Below are 18,246 nucleotides of genomic sequence, written 5' to 3'. Positions count from 1 at the left end.
TGGTATGGTATGGATGGTGTATATAAACATGCAGACAAGATGGCGGTATATTATCATACCTATAGCGGTGCATGGTATGGTATGGATGGTGTATATAAACATGCAGACAAGATGGCGGTATATTATCATACCTATAGCAGTGCATGGTATGGTATGGATGGTGTATATAAACATGCATACAACATGGCGGTATATTATCGTACCTATAGCGGTGCATGGTATAGTATGGATGGTGTATATAAACATGCAGACAACATGGCGGTATATTATCGTACCTATAGCGGTGCATGGTATGGTATGGATGGTGTATATAAACATGCAGACAAGATGGCGGTATATTATCGTACCTATAGCGGTGCATGGTATGGTATGGATGGTGTATATAAACATGCAGACAAGATGGCGGTATATTATCGTACCTATAGCGGTGCATGGTATGGTATGGATGGTGTATATGTATATGCAGACAAAATGGCGGTATATTATCGTACCTATAGTGGTGCATGGTATGGTATGGATGGTGTATATAAACATGCAGACAAGATGGCGGTATATTATCGTACCTATAGCGGTACATGGTATGGATGGTGTATATAAACATGCAGACAAGATGGCGGTATATTATCGTACCTATAGCGGTACATGGTATGGATGGTGTATATAAACATGCAGACAAGATGGCGGTATATTATCGTACCTATAGCGGTACATGGTATGGATGGTGTATATAAACATGCAGACAAGATGGCGGTATATTATCGTACCTATAGCGGTGCATAGTATGGATGGTGTATATAAACATGCAGACAAGATGGCAGTATATTATCGTACCTATAGCGGTGCATAGTATGGATGGTGTATATAAACATGCAGACAAGATGGCGGTATATTATTGTACCTATAGCGGTGCATGGTATGGTATGGATGGTGTATATAAACATGCAGACAAGATGGCGGTATATTATCATACCTATAGCGGTGCATGGTATGGTATGGATGGTGTATATAAACATGCAGACAAGATGGCGGTATATTATCGTACCTATAGCGGTGCATGGTATGGTATGGATGGTGTATATAAACATGCAGACAAGATGGCGGTATATTATCGTACCTATAGCAGTGCATGGTATGGTATGGATGGTGTATATAAACATGCAGACAAGATGGCGGCATATTATCGTACCTATAGCGGTGCATGGTATGGTATGGATGGTGTATATGTATATGCAGACAAAATGGCGGTATATTATCGTACCTATAGTGGTGCATGGTATGGTATGGATGGTGTATATAAACATGCAGACAAGATGGCGGTATATTATCGTACCTATAGCGGTGCATAGTATGGATGGTGTATATAAACATGCAGACAAGATGGCAGTATATTATCGTACCTATAGCGGTGCATAGTATGGATGGTGTATATAAACATGCAGACAAGATGGCGGTATATTATAGTACCTATAGCGGTGCATGGTATGGTATGGATGGTGTATATAAACATGCAGACAAGATGGCGGTATATTATCGTACCTATAGTGGTGCATGGTATGGTATGGATGGTGTATATAAACATGCAGACAAGATGGCGGTATATTATCGTACCTATAGCAGTGCATGGTATGGTATGGATGGTGTATATAAACATGCAGACAAGATGGCGGTATATTATCGTACCTATAGCGGTGCATGGTATGGTATGGATGGTGTATATAAACATGCAGACAAGATGGCGGTATATTATCGTACCTATAGCGGTACATGATATGGATGGTGTATATAAACATGCAGACAACATGGCGGTATATTATCATATCTATAGCAGTGCATGGTATGGTATGGATGGTGTATATAAACATGCAGACAAGATGGCGGTATATTATCGTACCTATAGCAGTGCATGGTATGGTATGGATGGTGTATATAAACATGCAGACAAGATGGCGGTATATTATCGTACCTATAGCGGTGCATAGTATGGATGGTGTATATGAACATGCAGACAACATGGCGGTATATTATCGTACCTATAGCGGTGCATAGTATGGATGGTGTATATGAACATGCAGACAACATGGCGGTATATTATCATACCTATAGCGGTGCATAGAATGGATGGTGTATATAAACATGCAGACAAGATGGCGGTATATTATCATACCTATAGCGGTACATGGTATGGATGGTGTATATAAACATGCAGACAAGATGGCGGTATATTATCGTACCTATAGCGGTGCATGGTATGGATGGTGTATATAAACATGCAGACAAGATGGCGGTATATTATCGTACCTATAGCGGTGCATGGTATGGTATGGATGGTGTATATAAACATGCAGACAAGATGGCGGTATATTATCGTACCTATAGCAGTGCATGGTATGGTATGGATGGTGTATATAAACATGCAGACAAGATGGCGGTATATTATCGTACCTATAGCGGAGCATGGTATGGTATGGATGGTGTATATAAACATGCAGACAAGATGGCGGTATATTATCGTACCTATAGCGGTACATGATATGGATGGTGTATATAAACATGCAGACAACATGGCGGTATATTATCATATCTATAGCAATGCATGGTATGGTATGGATGGTGTATATAAACATGCAGACAAGATGGCGGTATATTATCGTACCTATAGCAGTGCATGGTATGGTATGGATGGTGTATATAAACATGCAGACAACATGGCGGTATATTATCGTACCTATAGCGGTGCATAGTATGGATGGTGTATATGTATATGCAGACAAAATGGTGGTATATTATCGTACCTATAGCAGTGTATGGTATGTATGGATGGTGTATATAAACATGCAGACAAGATGGCGGTATATTATCGTACCTATAGCGGTGCATGGTATGGATGGTGTATATAAACATGCAGACAAGATGGCGGTATATTATCGTACCTATAGCGGTGCATGGTATGGTATGGATGGTGTATATAAACATGCAGACAAGATGGCGGTATATTATCGTACCTATAGCGGTGCATGGTATGGTATGGATGGTGTATATAAACATGCAGACAAGACGGCGGTATATTATCGTACCTATAGCGGTGCATGGTATGGTATGGATGGTGTATATAAACATGCAGACAAGATGGCGGTATATTATCGTACCTATAGCGGTGCATGGTATGGATGGTGTATATAAACATGCAGACAAGATGGCGGTATATTATCGTACCTATAGCGGTGCATGGTATGGTATGGATGGTGTATATGAACATGCAGACAAGATGGCGGTATATTATCGTACCTATAGCGGTGCATGGTATGGATGGTGTATATAAACATGCAGACAAGATGGCGGTATATTATCATACCTATAGCGGTGAATGGTATGGTATGGATGGTGTATGTAAACATGCAGACAAGATGGCGGTATATTATCATACCAATAGCGGTGCATGGTATGGTATGGATGGTGTATATAAACATGCAGACAAGATGGCATATTATCATACCTATAGCGGTGCATGGTATGGTATGGATGGTGTATGTAAACATGCAGACAAGATGACGGTATATTATCGTACCTATAGCGGTGCATGGTATGGTATGGATGGTGTATATAAACATGCAGACAAGATGGCGGTATATTATCGTACCTATAGAGGTGCATAGTATGGATGGTGTATATAAACATGCAGACAAGATGGCGGTATATTATCGTAGCTATAGCGGGTGCATGATATGGATGGTGTATATAAACATGCAGACAACATGGCGGTATATTATCGTACATATAGAGGTGCATGGTATGGTATGGATGGTGTATATAAACATGCAGACAAGATGGCGGTATATTATCGTACCTATAGCGGTGCATGGTATGGTATGGATGGTGTATATAAACATGCAGACAAGATGGCGGTATATTATCGTACATATAGCGGTGCATAGTATGGATGGTGTATATAAACATGCAGACAAGATGGCGGTATATTATCGTACCTATAGCGGTGCATGGTATGGTATGGATGGTGTATATAAACATGCAGACAAGATGGCGGTATATTATCGTACCTATAGCGGTGCATGATATGGATGGTGTATATAAACATGCAGACAACATGGCGGTATATTATCGTACCTATAGCGGTGCACAGCAAGGATGGTGTATATAAACATGCAGACAAGATGGCGGTATATTATCGTACCTATAGCGGGCATGGTATGGATGGTGTATATAAACATGCAGACAAGATGGCGGTATATTATCGTACCTATAGCGGTGCATGGTATGGATCGTGTATATAAACATGCAGACAAGATGGCGGTATATTATTATACCTATAGCGGTGAATGGTATGGTATGGATGGTGTATGTAAACATGCAGACAAGATGGCGGTATATTATCATACCTATAGCGGTGCATGGTATGGTATGGATGGTGTATATAAACATGCAGACAACATGGCGGTATATTATCGTACCTATAGCGGTGCATAGTATGGATGGTGTATATGTATATGCAGACAAAATGGTGGTATATTATCGTACCTATAGCAGTGTATGGTATGTATGGATGGTGTATATAAACATGCAGACAAGATGGCGGTATATTATCGTACCTATAGCGGTGCATGGTATTGTATGGATGGTGTATATGAACATGCAGACAAGATGGCGGTATATTATCGTAGCTATAGTGGTGCATGGTATGGTATGGATGGTGTATATAAACATGCAGACAAGATGGCGGTATATTATCGTAGCTATAGTGGTGCATGGTATGGTATGGATGGTGTATATAAACATGCAGACAAGATGGCGGTATATTATCGTACCTATAGCGGTGCATGGTATGGTATGGATGGTGTATATAAACATGCAGACAAGATGGCGGTATATTATCGTAGCTATAGTGGTGCATGGTATGGATGGTGTATATAAACATGCAGACAAGATGGCGGTATATTATCGTACCTATAGCGGTGCATGGTATGGTATGGATGGTGTATATGAACATGCAGACAAGATGGCTGTATATTATCATACCTATAGCGGTGCATGGTATGGTATGGATGGTGTATATAAACATGCAGACAAGATGGCGGTATATTATCGTACCTATAGCGGTGCATGGTATGGTATGGATGGTGTATATAAACATGCAGACAAGATGGCGGTATATTATCGTACCTATAGCGGTGCATGGTATGGATGGTGTATATGTATATGCAGACAAAATGGTGGTATATTATCGTACCTATAGCAGTGTATGGTATGGTATGGATGGTGTACATGTACATGCAGAGGACATGACGGTATATTATACCTACAGCAGTGCATGGTATATATGCACATGCAGAGAATATGGTATATTATTGTACCTATGGCGGTGTATGGTGTATATGTACATGCAGAGGATGCGGTGGTATATTCTACCTATAGCGGGTGCATGATATGGATGGTGTATATGTACATGCAGACAACATGGCGGTATATTATCATAGCTATAGCGGTGTATGGTATGGATGGTGTATATGAACATGCAGACAACATGGCGGTATATTATCGTAGCTATAGCGGTGCACAGTATGGATGGTGTATATAAACATGTAGAGAACATGGCGGTATATTATCGTAGCTATAGCGGTGCATAGTATGGATGGTGTATATAAACATGCAGACAACATGGCGGTATATTATCGTACATATAGAGGTGCATGGTATGGTATGGATTGTGTATATAAACAAGCAGAGAAGATGGCGGTATATTATCGTACCTATAGCGGTGCATGGTATAGATGGTGTATATAAACATGCAGACAACATGGCGGTATATTATCGTACTTATAGCGGTGCATGGTATAGATGGTGTATATGAACTTGCAGAGAAGATGGCGGTATATTATCGTACCTATAGCGGTGCATGGTATAGATGGTGTATATAAACATGCAGACAACATGGCGGTATATTATCGTACCTATAGCGGTGCATGGTATGGTATGGATGGTGTATATAAACATGCAGACAACATGGCGGTATATTATCGTACCTATAGCGGTGCATGGTATGGTATAGATGGTGTATATAAACATGCAGACAACATGTCGGTATATTATTGTACCTATAGCGGTGCATGGTATGGTATGGATGGTGTATATAAACATGTAGAGAACATGGCGGTATATTATCGTAGCTATAGCGGTGCATAGTATGGATGGTGTATATGTACATGCAGACAACATGGCGGTATATTATCGTACCTATAGCGGTACATAGTATGGATGGTGTATATAAACATGCAGACAACATGGCGGTATATTATCGTACCTATAGCGGTGCATGGTATGGTATGGATGGTGTATATAAACAAGCAGAGAAGATGGCGGTATATTATCGTACCTATAGCGGTGCATGGTATAGATGGTGTATATAAACATGCAGACAACATGGCGGTATATTATCGTACTTATAGCGGTGCATGGTATAGATGGTGTATATGAACTTGCAGAGAAGATGGCGGTATATTATCGTACCTATAGCGGTGCATGGTATAGATGGTGTATATAAACATGCAGACAACATGGCGGTATATTATCGTACCTATAGCGGTGCATGGTATAGATGGTGTATATAAACATGCAGACAACATGGCGGTATATTATCGTACCTATAGCGGTGCATGGTATGGCATGGATGGTGTATATAAACATGCAGACAACATGGCGGTATATTATCGTACCTATAGCGGTGCATGGTCTAGATGGTGTATATGAACATGCAGACAACATGGCGGTATATTATCATACCTATAGCTGTGCATGGTATGGATGGTGTATATAAACATGCAGACAACATGGCGGTATATTATCGTACCTATAGCGGTGCATGGTATGGTATGGATGGTGTATATAAACATGCAGACAACATGGCGGTATATTATCGTACATATAGCGGTGCATTGTATGGTATGAATGGTGTATATAAACAAGCAGAGAAGATGGCGGTATATTATCGTACCTATAGCGGTGCGTGGTATGGATGATGTATATAAACATGCAGACAACATGGCGGTATATTATTATACCTATAGCGGTGCATAGTATGGATGGTGTATATAAACATGCAGACAAGATGGCGGTATATTATCGTACCTATAGCGGTGCATAGTATGGATGGTGTATATGAACATGCAGACAACATGGCGGTATATTATCGTACCTATAGTGGTGCATAGTATGGATGGTGTATATAAACATGCAGAGAACATGGCGGTATATTATCGTACCTATAGCGGTGCATGGTATGGTATGGATGGTGTATATAAACATGCAGACAACATGGCGGTATATTATCGTACCTATAGCGGTGCATAGTATGGATGGTGTATATAAACATGCAGACAAGATGGCGGTATATTATCGTACCTATAGCGGTGCATAGTATGGATGGTGTATATGAACATGCAGACAACATGGCGGTATATTATCGTACCTATAGTGGTGCATATTATGGATGGTGTATATGAACATGCAGACAACATGGCGGTATATTATCGTACCTATAGCGGGTGCATGATATGGATGATGTATATAAACATGCAGACAACATGGCGGTATATTATCATATCTATAGCGGTGCACAGTATGGATGGTGTATATAAACATGCAGAGAACATGGCGGTATATTATCGTACCTATAGCGGTGCATGGCATGGATGGTGTATATAAACATGCAGACAACATGGCGGTATATTATTATACCTATAGCGGTGCACAGTATGGATGGTGTATATAAACATGCAGACAACATGGCGGTATATTATCGTACCTATAGCGGTGCATGATATGGATGGTGTATATGAGTATGCAGACAACATGGCGGTATATTATCGTACCTATAGCGGTGCATAGTATGGATGGTGTATATAAACATGCAGACAAGATGGCGGTATATTATCGTACCTATAGCTGTGCATAGTATGGATGGTGTATATAAACATGCAGACAACATGGCGGTATATTATTATACCTATAGCGGTGCATGGTATGGTATGGATGGTGTATATAAACATGCAGACAAGATGGTGGTATATTATCGTACCTATAGCTGTGCATAGTATGGATGGTGTATATAAACATGCAGACAACATGGCGGGATATTATTATACCTATAACGGTGCATGGTATGGATGGTGTATATGAACATGCAGACAACATGGCGGGATATTATCGTACCTATAGCGGTGCATGGTATGGATAGTGTATATAAACATGCAGACAACATGGCGGTATATTATCGTACCTATGGCGGTGCATGGTATGGATGGTGTATATAAACATGCAGACAACATGGCGGTATATTATCGTACCTATAGCGGTGCATGGTATGGATGGTGTATATAAACATGCAGACAACATGGCGGTATATTATCGTACCTATAGCGGTGCATGGTATGGTATGGATGGTGTATATGAACATGCAGACAACATGGCGGTATATTATTATACCTATAACGGTGCATGGTATGGATGGTGTATATGAACATGCAGACAACATGGCGGGATATTATCGTACCTATAGCGGTGCATGGTATGGATAGTGTATATAAACATGCAGACAACATGGCGGTATATTATCGTACCTATGGCGGTGCATGGTATGGATGGTGTATATAAACATGCAGACAACATGGCGGTATATTATCGTACCTATAGTGGTGCATGGTATGGATGGTGTATATAAACATGCAGACAACATGGCGGTATATTATCGTACCTATAGCGGTGCATGGTATGGATGGTGTATCTAAACATGCAGACAACATGGCGGTATATTATAGTACCTATTGCGGTGCATGGTATGGATGGTGTATATGAACATGCAGACAACATGGCAGTATATTATCCTACCTATAGCGGTGCATGGTATGGATGGTGTATATAAACATGCAGACAACATGGCGGTATATTATCGTACCTATAGCGGTGCATGGTATGGATGGTGTATATGAACATGCAGACAACATGGCGGTATATTATTATACCTAGAGTGGTGCATAGTATGGATGGTGTATATGAACATGCAGACAACATGGCGGTATATTATCGTACCTATAGGGGTGCATAGTATGGATGGGGTATATGAAAATGCAGACAACATGGCGGTATATTATCGTACCTATAGCGGTGCATGGTATGGATGGTGTATATGAACATGCAGACAACATGGCGGTATATTATCGTACCTATAGTGGTGCATAGTATGGATGGTGTATATGAACATGCAGACAACATGGCGGTATATTATCGTACCTATAGCGGTGCATGGTATGGATGGTGTATATGAACATGCAGACAACATGGCGGTATATTATCGTACCTATAGTGGTGCATAGTATGGATGGTGTATATGAACATGCAGACAACATGGCGGTATATTATCGTACCTATAGCGGTGCATGGTATGGATGGTGTATATAAACAAGCAGAGAAGATGGCGGTATATTATCGTACCTATAGCGGTGCATGGTATAGATGGTGTATATAAACATGCAGACAACATGTCGGTATATTATCGTACTTATAGCGGTGCATGGTATAGATGGTGTATATAAACATGCAGACAACATGGCGGTATATTATCGTACCTATAGCGGTGCATGGTATAGATGGTGTATATGAACATGCAGACAACATGGCGGTATATTATCGTACCTATAGCGGTGCATGGTATGGTATGGATGGTGTATATAAACATGCAGAGAAGATGGCGGTATATTATCATATCTATAGCGGTGCACAGTATGGATGGTGTATATAAACATGCAGAGAACATGGCGGTATATTATCGTACCTATAGCGGTGCATGGCATGGATGGTGTATATAAACATGCAGACAACACGGCGGTAGATTATTATACCTATAGCGGTGCACAGTATGGATGGTGTATATAAACATGCAGACAACATGGCGGTATATTATCGTACCTATAGCGGTGCATGATATGGATGGTGTATATGAATATGCAGACAACATGGCGGTATATTATCGTACCTATAGCGGTGCATAGTATGGATGGTGTATATAAACATGCAGACAAGATGGCGGTATATTATCGTACCTATAGCTGTGCATAGTATGGATGGTGTATATAAACATGCAGACAACATGGCGGTATATTATTATACCTATAGCGGTGCATGGTATGGTATGGATGGTGTATATAAACATGCAGACAAGATGGTGGTATATTATCGTACCTATAGCTGTGCATAGTATGGATGGTGTATATAAACATGCAGACAACATGGCGATATATTATTATACCTATAGCGGTGCATAGTATGGATGGTGTATATGAATATGCAGACAACATGGCTGTATATTATCGTACCTATAGCGGTGCATGGTATGGATGGTGTATATAAACATGCAGACAAAATGGCGGTATATTATTATACCTATAGCGGTGCATGGTATGGATGGTGTATATGAACATGCAGACAACATGGCGGTATATTATTACACCTATAACGGTGCATGGTATGGATGGTGTATATGAACATGCAGACAACATGGCGGTATATTATCGTACCTATAGCGGTGCATGGTATGGATAGTGTATATAAACATGCAGACAACATGGCGGTATATTATCGTACCTATGGCGGTGCATGGTATGGATGGTGTATATAAACATGCAGACAACATGGCGGTATATTATCGTACCTATAGCGGTGCATGGTATGGATGGTGTATATAAACATGCAGACAACATGGCGGTATATTATCGTACCTATAGCGGTGCATGGTATGGATGGTGTATCTAAACATGCAGACAACATGGCGGTATATTATTGTACCTATTGCGGTGCATGGTATGGATGGTGTATATGAACATGCAGACAACATGGCGGTATATTATCGTACCTATAGCGGTGCATGGTATGGATGGTGTATATAAACATGCAGACAACATGGCGGTATATTATCGTACCTATAGCGGTGCATGGTATGGATGGTGTATATGAACATGCAGACAACATGGCGGTATATTATTATACCTAGAGTGGTGCATAGTATGGATGGTGTATATGAACATGCAGACAACATGGTGGTATATTATCGTACCTATAGGGGTGCATAGTATGGATGGTGTATATGAAAATGCAGACAACATGGCGGTATATTATCGTACCTATAGCGGTGCATGGTATAGATGGTGTATATAAACATGCAGACAACATGGCGGTATATTATCGTACCTATAGCGGTGCATGGTATAGATGGTGTATATGAACATGCAGACAACATGGCGGTATATTATCGTACCTATAGCGGTGCATGGTATGGTATGGATGGTGTATATAAACATGCAGAGAAGATGGCGGTATATTATCGTACCTATAGCGGTGCATGGTATGGTATGGATGGTGTATATAAACATGCAGAGAAGATGGCGGTATATTATCGTACCTATAGCGGTGCATGGTATGGTATGGATGGTGTATATAAACATGCAGACAAAATGGCGGTATATTATTATACCTATAGCGGTGCATGGTATGGATGGTGTATATGAACATGCAGACAACATGGCGGTATATTATTACACCTATAACGGTGCATGGTATGGATGGTGTATATGAACATGCAGACAACATGGCGGTATATTATCGTACCTATAGCGGTGCATGGTATGGATAGTGTATATAAACATGCAGACAACATGGCGGTATATTATCGTACCTATGGCGGTGCATGGTATGGATGGTGTATATAAACATGCAGACAACATGGCGGTATATTATCGTACCTATAGCGGTGCATGGTATGGATGGTGTATATAAACATGCAGACAACATGGCGGTATATTATCGTACCTATAGCGGTGCATGGTATGGATGGTGTATCTAAACATGCAGACAACATGGCGGTATATTATTGTACCTATTGCGGTGCATGGTATGGATGGTGTATATGAACATGCAGACAACATGGCGGTATATTATCGTACCTATAGCGGTGCATGGTATGGATGGTGTATATAAACATGCAGACAACATGGCGGTATATTATCGTACCTATAGCGGTGCATGGTATGGATGGTGTATATGAACATGCAGACAACATGGCGGTATATTATTATACCTAGAGTGGTGCATAGTATGGATGGTGTATATGAACATGCAGACAACATGGTGGTATATTATCGTACCTATAGGGGTGCATAGTATGGATGGTGTATATGAAAATGCAGACAACATGGCGGTATATTATCGTACCTATAGCGGTGCATGGTATAGATGGTGTATATAAACATGCAGACAACATGGCGGTATATTATCGTACCTATAGCGGTGCATGGTATAGATGGTGTATATGAACATGCAGACAACATGGCGGTATATTATCGTACCTATAGCGGTGCATGGTATGGTATGGATGGTGTATATAAACATGCAGAGAAGATGGCGGTATATTATCGTACCTATAGCGGTGCATGGTATGGTATGGATGGTGTATATAAACATGCAGAGAAGATGGCGGTATATTATCGTACCTATAGCGGTGCATGGTATGGTATGGATGGTGTATATAAACATGCAGACAACATGGCGGTATATTATCGTACCTATAGCGGTGCATGGTATAGATAGTGTATATAAACATGCAGACAACATGGCGGTATATTATCGTACCTATAGCGGTGCATGGTATGGTATGGATGGTGTATATAAACATGCAGACAACATGGCGGTATATTATCATACATATAGCGGTGCATTGTATGGTATGAATGGTGTATATAAACAAGCAGAGAAGATTGCGGTATATTATCGTACCTATAGCGGTGCGTGGTATGGATGATGTATATAAACATGCAGACAACATGGCGGTATATTATTATACCTATAGCGGTGCATAGTATGGACGGTGTATATGAACATTCAGATAACATGGCGGTATATTATCGTACCTATAGCGGTGCATGATATGGATGGTGTATATAAACATGCAGACAACATGGTGGTATATTATCGTACCTATAGCGGTGCACAGTATGGATGGTGTATATAAACATGCAGAGAACATGGCGGTATATTATCGTACCTATAGCGGTGCATGGCATGGATGGTGTATATGAACATGCAGACAACATGGCGGTATATTATTATACCTAGAGTGGTGCATAGTATGGATGGTGTATATGAACATGCAGACAACATGGCGGTATATTATCGTACCTATAGGGGTGCATAGTATGGATGGTGTATATGAAAATGCAGACAACATGGCGGTATATTATCGTACCTATAGCGGTGCATGGTATAGATGGTGTATATAAACATGCAGACAACATGGCGGTATATTATCGTACCTATAGCGGTGCATGGTATAGATGGTGTATATGAACATGCAGACAACATGGCGGTATATTATCGTACCTATAGCGGTGCATGGTATGGTATGGATGGTGTATATAAACATGCAGAGAAGATGGCGGTATATTATCGTACCTATAGCGGTGCATGGTATGGTATGGATGGTGTATATAAACATGCAGAGAAGATGGCGGTATATTATCGTACCTATAGCGGTGCATGGTATGGTATGGATGGTGTATATAAACATGCAGACAACATGGCGGTATATTATCGTACCTATAGCGGTGCATGGTATAGATAGTGTATATAAACATGCAGACAACATGGCGGTATATTATCGTACCTATAGCGGTGCATGGTATGGTATGGATGGTGTATATAAACATGCAGACAACATGGCGGTATATTATCGTACATATAGCGGTGCATTGTATGGTATGAATGGTGTATATAAACAAGCAGAGAAGATGGCGGTATATTATCGTACCTATAGCGGTGCGTGGTATGGATGATGTATATAAACATGCAGACAACATGGCGGTATATTATTATACCTATAGCGGTGCATAGTATGGACGGTGTATATGAACATTCAGATAACATGGCGGTATATTATCGTACCTATAGCGGTGCATGATATGGATGGTGTATATAAACATGCAGACAACATGGCGGTATATTATCGTACCTATAGCGGTGCATAGTATGGATGGTGTATATAAACATGCAGACAACATGGCGGTATATTATCGTACCTATAGCGGTGCATGGTATGGATGGTGTATATAAACATGCAGACAACATGGCGGTATATTATTATACCTATAGTGGTGCATAGTATGGATGATGTATATGAACATGCAGAGAACATGGCGGTATATTATCATACCTATAGCGGTGCATGGTATGGATGGTGTATATGAACATGCAGACAACATGGCTGTATATTATCGTACCTATAGCGGTGCATAGTATGGATGGTGTATATGAACATGCAGACAACATGGCGGTATATTATCGTACCTATAGCGGTGCATGGTATGGATGGTGTATATGAACATGCAGACAACATGGCGGTATATTATTATACCTATAGTGGTGCATAGTATGGATGGTGTATATGAACATGCAGACAACATGGCGGTATATTATTATACCTATAGCGGTGCATAGTATGGATGGTGTATATGTACATGCAGACAACATGGCGGTATATTATCGTACCTGTAGCGGTGCATAGTATGGATGGTGTATATAAACATGCAGACAACATGGCGGTATATTATTATACCTATAGCGGTGCATAGTATGGATGGTGTATATAAACATGCAGACAACATGGCGGTATATTATCGTACCTATAGCGGTGCATAGTATGGATGGTGTATATGAACATGCAGACAACATGGCGGTATATTATCGTACCTATAGCGGTGCATGGTATGGATGTTGTATATAAACATGCAGACAACATGGCGGTATATTATCGTACCTATAGCGGTGCATGGTATGGATGGTGTATATGAACATGCAGACAACATGGCGGTATATTATTATACCTATAGCGGTGCATAGTATGGATGGTGTATATGAACATGCAGACAACATGGCGGTATATTATCGTACCTATAGTGGTGCATGGTATGGATGGTGTATATGAACATGCAGAGAACATGGCAGTATATTATCGTACCTATAGCGGTGCATGGTATGGATGGTGTATATAAACATGCAGACAACATGGCGGTATATTATTATACCTATAGCGGTGCATAGTATGGATGGTGTATATGAACATGCAGACAACATGGCGGTATATTATCGTACCTATAGTGGTGCATAGTATGGATGGTGTATATGAACATGCAGAGAACATGGCAGTATATTATCGTACCTATAGCGGTGCATGGTATGGATGGTGTATATATACATGCAGACAACATGGCGGTATATTATTATACCTATAGTGGTGCATAGTATGGATGGTGTATATGAACATGCAGACAACATGGCGGTATATTATCGTACCTATAGCGGTGCATGGTATGGATGGTGTATATGAACATGCAGACAACATGGCGGTATATTATCGTACCTATAGTGGTGCATAGTATGGATGGTGTATATGAACATGCAGAGAACATGGCGGTATATTATCGTACCTATAGCGGTGCATGGTATGGATGGTGTATATAAACATGCAGACAACATGGCGGTATATTATTATACCTATAGTGGTGCATAGTATGGATGGTGTATATGAACATGCAGAGAACATGGCGGTATATTATCGTACCTATAGCGGTGCATGGTATGGATGGTGTATATAAACATGCAGACAACATGGCGGTATATTATTATACCTATAGCGGTGCATGGTATGGATGGTGTATATGAACATGCAGACAACATGGCGGTATATTATCGTTCCTATAGCGGTGCATGGTATGGATGGTGTATATAAACATGCAGACAACATGGCGGTATATTATCGTACCTATAGTGGTGCATGGTATGGATGGTGTATATGAACATGCAGACAACATGGCGGTATATTATCGTACCTATAGCGGTGCATGGTATGGATGGTGTATATAAACATGCAGACAACATGGCGGTATATTATCGTACCTATAGCGGTGCATGGTATGGATGGTGTATATGAACATGCAGACAACATGGCGGTATATTATTATACCTATAGTGGTGCATAGTATGGATGGTGTATATGAACATGCAGACAACATGGCGGTATATTATCGTACCTATAGCGGTGCATGGTATGGATGGTGTATATAAACATGCAGACAAGATGGCGGTATATTATCGTACCTATAGCGGTGCATGGTATGGATGGTGTATATGAACATGCAGACAACATGGCGGTATATTATTATACCTATAGCGGTGCATAGTATGGATGGTGTATATGAACATGCAGACAACATGGCGGTATATTATCGTACCTATAGCGGTGCATGGTATGGATAGTGTATATAAACATGCAGACAACATGGCGGTATATTATCGTACCTATGGCGGTGCATGGTATGGATGGTGTATATAAACATGCAGACAACATGGCGATATATTATCGTACCTATAGCGGTGCATGGTATGGATGGTGTATATAAACATGCAGACAACATGGCGGTATATTATCGTACCTATAGCGGTGCATGGTATGGATGGTGTATCAAAACATGCAGACAACATGGCGGTATATTATTGTACCTATTGCGGTGCATGGTATGGATGGTGTATATGAACATGCAGACAACATGGCGGTATATTATCGTACCTATAGCGGTGCATGGTATGGATGGTGTATATAAACATGCAGACAACATGGCGGTATATTATCGTACCTATAGCGGTGCATGGTATGGATGGTGTATATGAACATGCAGACAACATGGCGGTATATTATTATACCTATAGTGGTGCATAGTATGGATGGTGTATATGAACATGCAGACAACATGGCGGTATATTATCGTACCTATAGGGGTGCATAGTATGGATGGTGTATATGAACATGCAGAGAACATGGCGGTATATTATCGTACCTATAGCGGTGCATGGTATGGATGGTGTATATAAACATGCAGACAACATGGCGGTATATTATCGTACCTATAGCGGTGCATGGTATGGATGGTGTATATGAACATGCAGACAACATGGCGGTATATTATTATACCTATAGTGGTGCATAGTATGGATGGTGTATATGAACATGCAGACAACATGGCGGTATATTATCGTACCTATAGGGGTGCATAGTATGGATGGTGTATATGAACATGCAGAGAACATGGCGGTATATTATCGTACCTATAGCGGTGCATGGTATGGTATGGATGGTGTATATGAACATGCAGACAACATGGCGGTATATTATCGTACCTATAGTGGTGCATAGTATGGATGGTGTATATGAACATGCAGACAACATGGCGGTATATTATCGTACATATAGAGGTGCATGGTATGGTATGGATGGTGTATATAAACAAGCAGAGAAGATGGCGGTATATTATCGTAATTATAGCGGTGCATGGTATAGATGGTGTATATGAACATGCAGACAACATGGCGGTATATTATCGTACCTATAGCGGTGCATGGTATGGTATGGATGGTGTATATAAACATGCAGAGAAGATGGCGGTATATTATCGTACTTATAGCGGTGCATGGTATGGTATGGATGGTGTATATAAACATGCAGACAACATGGCGGTATATTATCGTACCTATAGCGGTGCATGGTATAGATGGTGTATATAAACGTGTAGACAACATGGCGGTATATTATCGTACCTATAGCGGTGCATGGTATGGTATGGATGGTGTATATAAACATGCAGACAACATGGCGGTATATTATCGTACATATAGCGGTGCATTGTATGGTATGAATGGTGTATATAAACAAGCAGAGAAGATGGCGGTATATTATCGTACCTATAGCGGTGCGTGGTATGGATGATGTATATAAACATGCAGACAACATGGCGGTATATTATTATACCTATAGCGGTGCATAGTATGGACGGTGTATATGAACATGCAGATAACATGGCGGTATATTATCGTACCTATAGCGGTGCATGATATGGATGGTGTATATGAACATGCAGACAAGATGGCGGTATATTATCATACCTATAGTGGTGCATAGTATGGATGGTGTATATAAACATGCAGACAACATGGCGGTATATTATCGTACCTATAGCGGTGCATGGTATGGATGGTGTATATAAACATGCAGACAACATGGCGGTATATTATTATACCTATAGCGGTGCATGGTATGGATGGTGTATATGAACATGCAGACAACATGGCTGTATATTATCGTAC

This window comes from Phyllobates terribilis, unplaced genomic scaffold, assembly GCF_046119375.1.
Source record: "Phyllobates terribilis strain yellow unplaced genomic scaffold, ASM4611937v1 Scaffold_5__5_contigs__length_657084704, whole genome shotgun sequence".
Lineage (NCBI taxonomy): Eukaryota > Metazoa > Chordata > Amphibia > Anura > Dendrobatidae > Phyllobates > Phyllobates terribilis.
The sequence above is the reverse complement of the archived record's forward strand: the minus strand, read 5'-3'. Positions refer to the sequence as shown.